The 14338-nt window shown below is 40.3% G+C and overlaps 1 long non-coding RNA gene across 3 annotated transcripts; it reads left to right on the top strand.

Moving 5' to 3' along the window:
- The first annotated feature begins 1664 nt into the window (after positions 1-1664).
- On the top strand, positions 1665-13001 carry LOC308197331. Of its 3 annotated transcripts, none has more exons than XR_013952821.1 (5): positions 1665-3038; positions 3683-3760; positions 5578-5775; positions 9860-10821; positions 11495-13001. It is a non-coding gene; the product is annotated as an uncharacterized lncRNA (long non-coding RNA). The 3 variants fall into 3 exon arrangements; XR_013952822.1 differs by having other exon boundaries at positions 3683-3821; XR_013952820.1 differs by lacking the exon at positions 3683-3760.
- The last annotated feature ends 1337 nt before the right edge of the window (positions 13002-14338 follow it).

Genomic DNA, 14338 nt, shown 5'->3' with positions numbered 1-14338 from the left:
TGCAGGTCCACCGTGCTCCACCATGGTCTCCTCCACGGGCTGCAGCGTGGAACCCTGCTCCACCGTGGTACTCCATGGGCTGCAGGGGGACAGAGCCTGCTTCACCATGGTCCTCACCACAGGCCGCAGGGGACTTCTGCTCCGGCGCCTGGAGCACCTCTCCCCCTCCTTCTTCACTGACCTTGGCGCCTGCAAGGCTGTTCCTCACTCCTCTCACTCTCCCTGCTGTGTGTGGCGCAGCGTTTTTTTCTTTCCCTGTCTTTAATATGCTCTCACAGAGGCGCAAAACAACATCTTTTATTGGCTCAGCTCTGGTCAGCAGTGGGGCCCTTACCAAACATGGGGCAGCTTCTAGATCCTTCTCACAGAAGCCACCCCTATGGCCCCTGCTACCAAAACCTTGCCACGTAAACCCACTACAATAGTTTACTAGTCAATGTTGTACCTATGTCCACAGAAATAATGAAACCATAATAACAAGAATCTTGGCTATGGCATGTGCCCTGTCATTGAAAGGTGATAACAGTCCACAAATGCTATTTTTTTTTTCTTCCAAAAAATAAGGAGCCCTATTTAGGCAAGTGCTTATAAACGAATGTCTTACAGGACTCTTTTGCAGCATCATTTTAAAGGTTCTGCTTTTGTTAGAGAATTAAGCTAAAAACCATCTGCTTTCTGTCTTAGAAATGTTGGACTAAATCCAAATCAGAAGATAGTAGCCTCGCCTGCACTGAAATAGACTTGCTTTAATTCTGATTGGAATACCAAGTACCTGTAACTGCCTTGCAGAGCCTGTGAGAAGGAAGCAACGTGATGTCCTCCGCTCTTCCCCTGCTGTCTACAACTCTTCTGTCTTCCTGGTCTTTCCAGTGCTCTTCCTCTTCTTGCATGTATTCCCCGCTGCCTGTGACCTTGTTTTGTCTCATGGTCACCTGTGGAAAATTTAGCCTCTTCTCCTTCCAGCTCACGTGGCTTTATCCTTCCCAACACTTAGTGTTCTTTTGCAAATTGCATATTGCTTCTCTCCTGAACCTCATGTTCCCTGTCACTCTTATTTAGCCATTTCTTCCCATTGACATCCACTGTTTTTCCATGCTCCCTTGCTTTCCCTGTACAAAGTCTTCTTGTCGTGTGAGACCGCACACAGCTGCACTTGTCTCAAGCCCACAGGACAAAGCCGTCACCCCAGTGCTGACATGAAATCCCCAAACTGTTTTCAAGGGCAGAATGGGGAAATTGCTCTAAAAGGAATGAAAGACAGATGGCTGTAAGTACAGCAAGTACTTACTTGCTGGAGGGAAATAAAACCTGTGCCTATTGCACTCTGACAGATTGGTTTGAAAGAGTTCTGTGTGGTTTTTAATCTCCAATGTGGTAAAAAGAAACTTATTTAGCATCAATGACTCCCCCCATTTAATCCTAGATCTTTCAGTGGGAATAGAAGGTATAAGATTATAAGTAGTAGCTTGGCAGCTATAAGCAATTGCTTTAAGCATCTTAGATCAATTTATCTGTAGGCTATGTGGAAGTCACAGGATAAGAAAGTACTGGATGTGAGAGACAGTTGTACTTTTCCATGATCAAAAAGGTCAGAAGAAAGAGCTTGACAGCCAGGTAGCCAATAAACATAAATTTTGCCTTGTATGGATCAATATAAGGTTGTGTTTTTGTATCTCGTTACCTTAGATGGATTAAGATACTGGATATTATTAAGATAATAAAAGTCAGTTTTGGCATCATGATAGTTGTACTTTGTCCTTGAAACTCTGTAGTTGGAAAGGTTCCTATTTGTAGATAACAAATATTTCTTGAAACCTGGTTGCTGAAATGCATGAAGTCGTCTGCCCTATCAGGTATTTTTCCCATTAGGTTTTGTATGAATTTTCTTTACTCGTGATTTTTTCTATCTTTCTTCTTTTGTGTTGCTTTTATTTTCTGTCTATACCTACTCCCTCTCTTCATGTTTTGTTAATGACAATTATTATCACAGTAGAAATAAAGCTTCCCTAGCTTGGTTCTGATTTTTTATTTTTAATCAGACAACACATCTGGGTATGCTCAGTAACTGATATTTTTGCAGTAATCTTTCTGGAATTGGGCATATAAAAGTTGGGAGACGGATTTTGCAGAATGTCAGCTAAAGCATCCTCCTCTTCCATTCAAATATCTGCTTAGTGGTAGTGAAAAAAGTCTCTAATTGTCTCTTTCTAATTTAAATTGGCCTGTAGTTTATTTTCCTACTCTTCTCCCACTTAGAGCAGCTGTGGTCCATTAGGCTCTCATCCGTCCCTGCCTTTGCACTGGATAGCTCTGTTATGATGGGGGGCTTCCAAGAAGTAGCACTGCCTCCTTTTCGCAGCACCTGAAAAGAAATCCTGTTCTACGGGGCTCAGGCTTTGCCTCCATTTACGTGATAGTAAATGCAGAACAACTGCAAAGGAGTCAGTCCTGTTGCTGTATTTATGCTGGGGTAGGAAGGTGGTCGAAAAAAGAAGCCCAAGTTTGCCATTTAATCTCTTTAATCTCTATATACCGTGTAAATTTCATTGTCAGGGTGATACTCTCCTTCAGGTTGATTTTAGCCAATAATCTGAGGCCATTGCTGTTACAATCATTCCTGTTCTGTGACTTTAGTTTTTTATGCCTTGTTTCATCATTGAATATTTTTGTGGAGAGGATGTCTTTAGGATAAATTATTTTCATTTAATATAAAGTATACCCAGATCTTTGCTTTTTCAGTCTATATGCAGTCTGTATTTTGAATACTTTTTTCTTTCTTTGCTTTTTTTTTTTTTTTGCTTTATATTGCATCAACTAATGTCTTATTATAGGAATAAAGTTGTGTAGTTTAGCTTTGTCCCCTTCTGATTGAACCCCTGCTGTAGTATCTAGTGGGTTTCATACATCTCTTCTCAGCACTAGGCCTACATTTGCATAAAAAATATTTACCATTAAAATGTTAATATTAAATATTGATTAAAACACACTGTTGTCTGAAGTGTGTGTGTCCTGGCACAGCAATTCTCTAGTGCCTGCATGTAAGTACTTCTATTTTTATTTCACAGTCTTCTGCAATGAAATCCTGATGGTCACTTATGATGAATTATTTTAATTGCATCATGATTGGTAACACGATGTTGCTTTAAATCCCACATCCAAATAGAGGTCTCTTGCTTTGCAGAGTCTCTAATAGAAATGCAGGCATTTGTTCAACTGAGTAATGGGGTAAGATCAAAACATCCAGCACAAATCAATATTAGAGACAGTCCAACATCACCTGGAGATATGCTCTTCACTGGAAAAGTCGACGTGAAATGAGTCACTCTTTCTGTGGCTTTCTTTTCCCTTGTTTATTGATGTGCTCTGACCTCAGAGCTGCTGTTGTTGTTTGTTCACTTGTTTGTCTAACTTTGGGGTTGTTTTATCTATGATTAGAAGATGAAGCTTATCGTCATAAGCCCTAAATGGCTAAAGGTGAGTTACCTCTCAGGGTAGAATTTAGCAGGTTACAGTGGCTGGAGACAAGGAAGTTTGTCTTTTCCACAAAGGCATGCATGCAACCAGAGCAACGTGATACAGCACTTTCATTTGGGCTCTGGCTAAGAAATGAGAAGTGGTCATATTAGTTAGACAAAATGGCTTGAATCAATTTTAATGTAGCTTTCATCTTGTTTTGCTGCAGGCAGACCCTATAAGAGTGTTTCAGTTCCCAGCACCAATGCAGAACATGCACCTGTCTCCTCTTCCTGGAAAGCAAGAGGTCAGGCTGGGCTGCAGACATAAAAACTCCTCTTCTCTGCACCACTGCTCTCCAGAAAGAAGTTTGTTTTTCTTCTCATTTTACACATCCACATGAAAGTTTAGTTTAGACGTGTTTTTTTTTTTTTTTCTTGATCACTGTGTGTGTGCTGGTTTTTGTTTTAATAGCCGTGTCTAGTGATTTTTGCCTGAATCTAATTAATGCATTTGTAAGGTGCTAGTTATTGTAATAAATAGATGGCAACCAGCAGTGTTGCTGTAAGAGAAGAGATGGGGCTTGCTATTTCCACAAGCAGCTCTTGTTTGTTACTTCAGGCTATAAATTGAGCATAGGAATTAACATACAAGATGAGATCAGCATTTGAGATGCTCCACTATTCTGTCTCCTTACACCCTTGTAACCCTGGACACTTCATAGTCAATCCAAAGTGCTTATGTTGATGATAAAGTGATGTGGGCTTTAGTGTTTTTGTTGCTGTTGTTGTTTTGTTCCAACTGCAGCGATCAAGGTTGACTAATTATCTGAAAAACATATGGTTTATGGCCCATCAAACTTATGGAGATTGTGTTTTTATTTTCTTATTTATTATACTTATTTTTAGCGTCCTTTTGGATGTTCTTGAGAACCACACACGGAAATCTACTTTTAATACCCTCACTGGGTATTAAAGGTGTGTTTGGTGGAAGAAGTATTTTGCTTCCAAAAGCCTGCATGCTGTTATTTGTAACTGGAATATTAAAAACAACAGGCTTAGAAATATTTCAAAGTTCTCTAGAGAACGGAGCCTGGTTCTGGAGGCTGATGGCCAGATTTTGCTACCAGGTATGATATAAATCAAGAGTAATTCCATTGATTGCAGGGCCATTACTCCAGCATAACCAGGAGCAGAATGTGACCCTCAGTTTAATTCCTGAAATGGTGTCTGGATTTATTGCAGCTATGCATCTCTGCAGGACCTTTCCTGCCTTTGCTGCAGCAGCAGCTTGATGTAAATCAGATTTCCTTGCAGCTGAGAAGAGTGCTGATTATATATGAAGCTCTAATAATGTTTGCTGGAGTTTTGTGTTCCTGGGACCAGCTTAGGCGTTCAAACACCTTATCCTTCTGCCTGTGACCCGAAGTAAGAGAGAAGTGTTTTACAGTAGTAATAAAGAGATTATGTTAGATGAAGTTATTTTCAGTAGCTATATCAGGAAGATTGAGAGTCAATTATCCTGGTCAGGTTCATCTTTAGGACACAAGCAAAGAAGAGAGTTGAGTCATTACACAGTACTAGACAAAGAGATTTAAAGATACTGTGTTTGCACTGACTACTTGGGCCTTATCAGAGGGAATAACTCCTAGTTAGGTCACTGCTCATATTTTGGGAGCTGGAGTCAGTCTTTTTTGGAGCACTCCTTGATCTCTTGGTATGTCTTACTCAGCAGAGAAAAAACAGGCTGTGTGGCTTTCATCACCTGTGGCAGCGAATATTTGGTAGGGAAAACAGCACTGAGGCTCCCGATAGTATTCCTGGGCTATGTTTTGTAAATTTCTTCTCTGTTGTGAACTCTGCTTTGGCTGATTTCAGAAAACTTTCCAATGTACTCTGCTGACCCTGAAGGCACTCTCGCAGATGCATATAAGTTGTATATATACAATTTCCACAAGGGAAGATTATAACACTTTTTTTTTTCTTTTTTTTTTTTTTAAATAATAAGTACAAGGCTTAGAAGACTACCTTTCCAGAAGTAACTTTTGCTATTTAAGAGCCCTGGCTTTTTTCAGTGGAGGACAAATGTACTGCTATATCTCTTATCACTGTTTTTTTTCTGCAGAGAGAAATGTTGCATGAAGGGAGGCCATATGCAATGGCATGTCCATCTGCTACCTATTTTTAAATATTCACATAACCCCCGCTTATTGGAAAGAAAGATGTCTATTCTGAGAAAGTGACAGCTGAATCAGTAACCTCTGCCTCTCACAATTACAAGAAGCTGGTGATCAGCTGGTGGATGGGACTGCGCAGTTGGAAGGTAAGACTTGTGAAGCTCTGCTGATGTAAACTTGCTGAAGAGCTTCTCAGTATGTGCCCCAGTTAGTCTATCCACGAGACTTTGTCTGTGTTTTGGCACCCTTTAGTTATCTTGTCAAGCAGCTGCTTCCTTCTCTGCGTTCCTCTGTGCTTTTACTGCATTTTTTTGTGTTAAAATTTTGCCCTCTTTGGAGTACTGAACTGTTTTCAATCAAAGTGATGTTGAGCGTTTGATTTCTATTTGACAGAATGATAGAAATACAAATCCTTCCAGGATGCAGTGGCGTCAGGGAAGCATTATTATGTTTTCAGCAGCTTATGATGTGCCTGGAAACATACATTATTTTTCTTTTCTACTCCTTTTCCTTCCTTACTGGGGACAGTAAGGCACTTACAAATTTGGTTGCTTATAATGAGATTTCAGTCAAGTTTTACTTCCTCTCTGCCTTGCGTTAATTGGCAGGTGACTGCCTTTATATACTCTCTTCTGGCACAACTTAAAATGGTCTGATTATCCAAAGCATGAACCTAACAAGTGTAACCATCACTTGATCTGCCATTCTGAAGTGAGCATGTCTAATTACAACTCAGTATTTTATTCTGGTAGCATTGATTCACCAGAATTGATTGCATTTCGGTAAGCAGTACCTCTCTCTTCAGTCTTTCTACTCAACAACCACTTCGTCTTAGCGGTAGCTGTTGAACTCCTAAGGTAGCTGCCCTTGAAAAGCAGGCAGACAAAAGGAACTTAAGGGGGGGGAGCAACAACCCTCTAAAACTGTCACTAACTTTACTTGGGAGCAGCTCACTGGCATTAGTGAGACTCAGTGAAATTCATCTACAACTACACCTGATGGGGTAAAGTCATGGAGCGGATCAGGGTGTTTTTCTGTTGAGGTCCAGAACCTGAATGTGATTTACCCCTGCTTAGTGTCCATCCAGCCAAGCTGCTCTGTTAGCTGCACTTAGCGGTCAGTGTGGCATCCTGTTAATACGTTTGCCTGGTTCTGTTCCTAGATGTTGTAAATCAGAAGCTTTTTCGCTGAACTTCTTACTTGAGCTGTGCGATAACGGTGCAGATGAGGAAAGGATTCTGCCTATTACATGGTCTCATTGGCTGTCAGCAACAAATTCCTGTTTCTGTCGTATAAGACATTCCCAGAATCAAGCTGCAACTTGAGTGAGAATTTCTTTAAATAGCTTTACTGATTAACAAACGATATCGAGAAAGAGTGAAGATTCCCCCAAAGTTTTGGAGCTTCTCTGAAGATATTGTGAGGGAACAGGGGACGGAAAATGGTTTCTCCTGCCTTTGAAAGGGCTTTGGTGTGCCTGGGACAACTGGCTGCCCATAACTGGATGGCAGACCCACTACACTCCCAGCTAGTCTGAAAAAGCTGGGTGTCTCTGCAAGCTCATTTCTGGCAAGAGTTAAAAAGGTCTCACTCTTTTAAGTACCTGTCCTGTTGTCTACCACTGATTCGCAAGGCTGCCCTCACTTCTGTCCATTTTCTTCCGCTACTGAACCGTGGAGCCTTGTCTAGGGAATTTTCTTCCCTTTCTTCACCACTGAGTTGTTTAGCTGGCTGTCAGAGCAGAGCTGTTCCTCTGCTCAAGACAAATTGAATAGAGGTAAAACAGCAAAATTAGGAGACTGCTGTCTGACATTTGGGTGGTGACAGGGTGCTTCAAATACCTGGCATGACTATGCAGGGTTAAAAGAGCTTAAAAACAATGAAATGTGCATGCTTCAGAGGCTTTCTATCTCCTTATCTTGTCTGTGAGGAATTAATAAGTTAGAAGCATTCAGCTCAGAGTGGTGGCTTGGTTGCATGCCTTACGTAGCTGAGGCATGAGGAGACTGTAGGTTGATGTATTTGCATAGACATTTGTATTTGCTTATGGACAGGAAGACTTTTCTTTTTATGCACTTTCTTTAATCCTCTGCACTCCAACTCATCCAGCAGGTGATAAACTGTACTTGTCTGTTGCACTAAAAATATTATGCTTTTATGTGCTGACTTACCACTGAGATCTCCAAATGTTTTGTAAACCTTTTGACTACAATGTTGTGAAGTAAATGTCTTTATCCTTACTTCCTACTTAAAACAAATGGAGGAAGAAATGGATGAATTGATTTAGCCAAGGTCAGTGTGTGAGTTACAAGGTCTAGATCTGGGTCTGGCACCCATTTATAATTATACATAGCAGTAACTTTTTCAAAATGTTTTTGTTTGTTTAAAGAGATTATCACCAACTTCATTTTAATGCCAGTATATTTTTTTATTATTTATATATATATATATTTAAGGAAAGCAACAGGGAGATTTTCAAAGAACTTCCATGCACCTAATTTCCCAATTTCTTTATTCCATTCTTATGTCTTCTGACTTCCCTCGTTTCTCCATCGTTTTCCCCCCAGCCCTGATTTTTCACTCCTACCATCCAACCCATGTCTCATTCCTCTGTAGCTTACAGAAAACAAAAGGAGCAGGATATGTAACTATAATGCTTTAGTGCTTGTCCTTTCCTGGCTGTCTTTGCTCTCCTCCTGAGACTTCCTAGTGCATGTGGAAAAGAGGCCGAGGCAGGGAAGTAGGGCAACCTGCAGGCACAGCTTCCTTGCCAGCCGAGCCCAGTGATTCTGGATGACTGGAAGCCAATTACTGTTTATTCTCTCTTGGTTTGCCAGAGAGCTTTGGCTGAGTTTGAATATCTGTGTCGACTTCTAGTCCCAAATGGGAAGCATAACAGATTTAGAGAATCTGCATATTAAAAAATAAATAAAAATTAGAAGATATACACAGATAATTCATGAAGGTAATTTTAAAGCGCCATTGGCTTCTGCATTTATTGCCGACAATTCTGTAGCTGATGTTTCATGAATTTTTAGTGTTGGTGTAACAGTTTTCAAACTTAGAAGCAACTTTAGGAGCAAAATAGTATCTTAAACTACTACCAGTATACACGTCCAGTAATAAAATAAACAAAATTTTCACCTACAGAAGAGGAAAGTACTTTGTTCTTCCAGTATGGAATAGCTACAGTTTTTGGTGGAAGATGTTTTGCTACTCCTGTCACAGGCAGAAACGTAAAAAGGCAGAAATGAGTAGCTCCCTCAAAATGAAGGTGGCCTGCACAACACTGGTTCGATAAACTGCCCAACTGGTAAGAAGGAATTGATAGGTGCAGGGTATTTTATGACAGCAATGTTCTGGTGTGCCTGTAGTGAGAAATGTAAGCATCTTATACTCGAAGGTAATGTTGCTTAAATAATTTGTGTGTTTCTGCATGTATGTGTTTGCACAGCAGCAGCCGTTATTGGAACTGATGCTAGATATTTCTGGTGTTTTCATTTGGTGTGGGGTTTTGCTACTTGTAATTTTGTGATATGATAGCATTAGACGTTTCTCAAGCATGTGCCAAAACAAGCAACCTGATAATTGTTTTTTTGCTTTTCCATTGTTCTGTGCTATGGTAACTGCTTTAATGCCTTATGTGTTTGCACTGACTCATTTTTATCTGTAGTGTTTTTTAAAAGCATAAAAGGTACAACCAGCTGATAGAGCACACTTGCATCATCCAGCAAAGCTTTGCACCAGTATTTCTTGCACAGCATTTCTGAATCAATATTTATATAGCTGTGATCATCTAAAATAGTCTGTACCTATGTAATTTTGCTCAAAAAGATGCTAGAAGAACACTATTACAGTCAAGAAAAACAAACAACTTGGCATTCCTGGAAGTAAAATATTTATAGAGAAAAAGCAGGTGTGAAGTCCACTGACAATTCTTAAAGCAATGAATGAAACACATAAAGCAGATGAGTTTCACCACTATCTTTGGATGCCGTTCAGGGGTGCTGCAGACAGCAGTAATACTCAAAGTGCTCGTGTCTGTGTTTTGCCAGAAGGTGGGAGCTACCCATGTTCTGCTTGGTGTGCGCTCCCAGGCTGTGCAAGGTCCTCAGATCAGTCCCCTGCCAGAGCCCTCATGTACAGCTGGGCAGTTCTTCGGGAACTGAGGCTTCTAGGTGCAGAGTTCAGTGCTGCTACTTCCTCTTTGTCTTCTGTGTTCCCGGACAGGGTGCTCCTTTGGTCACAGGTTAGCTGAGCGGCCATCTCTGCACACGGGGAATCGTGGAAGCCATGGAGGTGTTGGCACACTGTTGCACGTGTGAAGCACAACCATTGGGAGGTGTGGGGGGCTGGCCTGAGCATCAGTTTTCATTCTTGAAATAGCAGTCTGGAGAGAGCCTCGGCTCTATGTCCTGAGGCCAAATTTTGTTCTGGCTGAATTCATGCAGCTTCATTGGCGTTAAAAGAGGTATGCTGATAGGTGCCAGAAAGGGATGTGATATCTACAGCCATATCACGTTAATATTAGATACGCGTTGTCTATTACAGTATGCTCAGAAGTCATTTCCCATCTAATTGACACCTTAGAAGATGCCAGATTTTGAATATTCTGTGATGGACTTAATAACACTTTATCATCAAATGTCTTCTCTCAAATGCTAATCAAGGCAGAAGAAACAGTAAAGCAAACCTCTCTTCAAATTAATCTGTATGAAGACATCTGTTCAATTAATAAAACTGGAAAAGAATCTAGGAATGTGGGATGAGTCAAGAGGAATGACAAGTTTTCACCTCCTCGTCACTGGTTTATATGTTGTTAAGGTCACAGGGAAGGTGGTTATTAGGTGAGATGCATACTTTGCTGCAACTTTCCCTGATCTTTGTTCTATGGAGAGATTTGGATCAGATCATTAGAAGAGATTTGGATCAGATCTGCTTATGAGGGAAGGAAGTGAAAATGGCGAAAGTACTTCAGGCAGTCTGGGAGTGCAACAACCAACAGATCTTCATCACTTCTGTCCCCTGACAACCAAAGCTAGTTCACCTAAAATAGAGAAGAGCAGCAGCTTGTGAGTTCAGCTTGTTAGGTGGTGAGTGATGCTCACACAGGAGGGCTGGGGAGCACCTGCCAGGCCTCCAGCCTCTACAACAGTGAACTGAAAGGATCCCATCCTCAGATAGCTGGAAAGGTGAGGAGAAAAGGTCTGCCCCTCCGGTCTGTGTTCTTGGCACAGGGTCTTGTTGGATACAGGCTTTGCGTTTATTTGGGTCATTGGCAGATTTCCCCCAGAGAGAGCAGATCGATCTTAAAAATCCACTTGAGAACAGCAAATGCGCGGCACTGAGCTCCCATCTGCTCCCTTACACAGCAATGTTCAGCTCTACAGCAATGTTCTGCGCTGCTGTATTAACACAGCTGAAAACTGTAATGGATGGGCCAATGACTACAGGGTGGTGGTAGCTGTTTTTAACAGGCACTTATGTTCTTAACGTGATGTAATTATTAACATAAGATGTCTAAACAGAAATAAATCCACTTATTAAAGTGTCTGGGAGAACTGGCCAAAAAAAGAAATAGAGAGGATTTTCAACAAAGCTGTTTTTTTTGTTGTTGTTGTCGTTTTTGTTTTTCAGAAAGCAGATGATCTGCTGCTTAGCAGACTCAAACCTCCTCAAAGAATAACTTAAAATAGTAAATGCCCTCCCCGTATAGACAAAATATCTCTACTAGAAGTCATTGACTGAACTAGCACCCGAGGGACATAAATTTGATGTACATTTATTTCTTTGTCATTTAAGAGCGTCTCCTTCTATGTTAAACGGGGTAGCTGATACAGAAATTACTCTGATCTTGTTTTCCAGCTCCATCTATCACTTCAGACATGACAAGGAGCTCAGGCTAGCAGTGCTTGGAGGAAGGGAAGTACAAGATTTGAAGATCATAACCCTGTCACATTACAGTTCATGGTGAGGTTGGCCATTTATACAAATTCATTCAGATGCTCCTTTCAAGATATATTTACTGTATCATACAAAACTGGGCTACAAAGTGCTTGCTCAGAGCAAGATTAGAAGATTATGTATATTTTCCCCTGGTATACTTACAGAAAACAATCCTATGGGCAAACAGAAGACTTGTTTTATGACTTATTGCAATATAAACAAAAAAAGCTACATATAATAAGTAAAAAATAAAAATAAACAATATATATTTGATGTAAAATTTGAAATGGTGTTTGCTACTCCAACAGAAAATTTCACTACCGCTCGCTTCAGACTTAAGTTTTGTTTAGTGGTGACGAAAAAATGATGTATGAAAATGGACAGTGTTTACTATAAAATCAGCAATGCCTTGCAGAGCATTTAATCCTATGCAAAAATAAGACACTAGTGAACTTAGCAAAATACATGATGAAAAGCGATGCATATATATACATTAAAATGTGCTTTCCAGTTGCAGAACTGACATTATTCAATTTCTGCCTCTGAGCTTAGGATCAGACCTTTAATCTTAAGCCAGAATTTGAGCCATGCAATTTGAATGAAATGAGGAATTACATTTTACTGGTAGTCATCAGAATCATCCAGTTAAAGGTGCCAGTGGAAGGGATTAGTATCACGGTGATGAAAGGTAATGATGGTGCTGTGTCTGGGTCCAGGTGCCTTCAGAGAAAGTTTTTTTTTTTTAAAAAAAAAAAGCCAGAAAAAACCAAAACAACAACAACAAAATCCTGTTGTTTCATATAGGTGAAATGTTGGCTGAGTTGAGCAAATCAAACATTGATTCTAAAGGCAACAGAACGTTGTCAATAGTAAACATGCTGGGAAATCCAATTCCAAAAATTTCATTACCAATAAAAGGTTGACATGGGTATAGCAGCTCCTGCTAAAATGTGTTATTTATCTTCAGTGGTTCCTTGCACGCTGGAAGGAAGCTCCAGTTCTTCTCTCTTTCTTCTGGCATAACTGCATTATTGTGAGAATTAACCTGTCTAGGATTTTGTATTATTTATGTGAATCAATTCACTGTATTTCTTAAAACCAGAGAGTGCAGCAGAGCTGGTTATAAACCTTATTAAAATTCTGACCATTGTCATCACTTGGCAATTCATAAAATGATCTGTTAAAAAATCATAACCTGTTGTGTCAAGAATGTTCCCCTGTTAGATCCGTACAGTTTCAGTACAGCTTTCTCTTTTGTCTGTTCATATGCAGGCATAACAGTTAACGAGTGATAATTTGTAAACAAGAATATGTATTGTGCAGATAAATAGACTCCCACTGTTGAACAAGTCCTTAGCAGTTTGCATTAAAAATAAATACAGATTGGAAACTAGAATACAATATTTATTTTAACAGCAGGACTTTATCACTGGTAGCGTTCCCTGATGTTTTCAGGATTAAATAAGCGGTTTTTAAAATAGATTCAGTAGTCCAGAAGTTTGAAACAGTTTAAAACTTTTGTTTGTAACAAAGGGAAAGATGATAACAATCAACAGTTCTTCACTATATCAGGAAATAGCATCTGCACTAACTGACCGAGAATTGCCAGTTACATGCAGCCACAAGTCTGTTTACCAACTGACAATTGTAGTCATAACAAGTGAAAGAAAGAAGTCACAAAGATTTCCACTAATCTCAGTACATTGAATAATACTGGGGAAAAGGTCTGTCTTCAAGGCACAAAACAGATCTGGAGTCCATACTGTTGTGGTTTAACCCGGCTGGCAGCTAAACACCACACAGCCATTCGCTCACCCTCCCCCCTCCCTCTCTGGGATGGGGGAGAGAAACGGGAAAGTGAAGCCTGTGAGTTGAGATAAAGACAGTTTATTAAGACAGGAATATAACAACAACAATAATAATAATAGTGATAATGATAATAGTATTAATAATAATAATGTGTATGAAACAAGTGATGCACAATGCAGTTGCTCACCACCCGCTGACCGATGCCCAGCCTATCCCCGAGCAGCCGGCCCCCCACCCCGGCCAGCCACCCCTATATATTGTTTAGCATGACGCCAGATGGTATGGAATACCCCTTTGGCCAGTTTGGGTCAGCTGTCCTGGGTCTGTCCCCTCCCAGCTCCTGCTGCACCCCCAGCCTGCTCGCTGGCAGGACAGAGCGAGAAGCCGAAAAGTCCTTGGCCTGGTGTAAGCACTGCTCTGCAACAATTAAAACATCAGCATGTTATCAGCGCTCTTCTCATCCTAATCCAAAACATAGCACCCTACCAGCTACTATGAGGAAAATTAACTCTGTCCTAACTGGAACCAGGACACATACTCTATAAAAAAAAAAAAAAAACAAACAGAGGAAAGAAGCATAGCTATCATTACGACGTTAAATATTTCCAGTATGTACTTTTTGTTAATTCAGTAGGTGCTTAAAAAAGTTTGTCACAAGTTCCAAAAATGTTGAAGTTTCCTTTACTTTCTAGTGCAGTTTCCTTTACTTTCCTGAGAGTATCACATCATTAAACTTGCCTTCAACAGCTAGTCTCAAATTCTAGACTCAGTCCTGTTTCCCCCACTGTTGTTGATGTGCATTAGGTGAGAGGAGTACATACGATGTTCAAGGGATCATTACTGGTGAACAAAACAGTTAAACTCCAAGTTCTAGATTTGAGCCAAGCTTAGACCACTAAAAGTGGTCTTGTGAAGAGCTATCAAATAGTAATGAGAAAAGCAAGAGGAACGGAG

The sequence above is a fragment of the Anser brachyrhynchus genome (assembly GCF_964034855.1).
Source record: "Anser brachyrhynchus genome assembly, chromosome: 1".
In the NCBI taxonomy this organism is placed as follows: Eukaryota; Metazoa; Chordata; class Aves; order Anseriformes; family Anatidae; genus Anser; species Anser brachyrhynchus.
The sequence above is the reverse complement of the archived record's forward strand: the minus strand, read 5'-3'. Positions and strand labels throughout refer to the sequence as shown.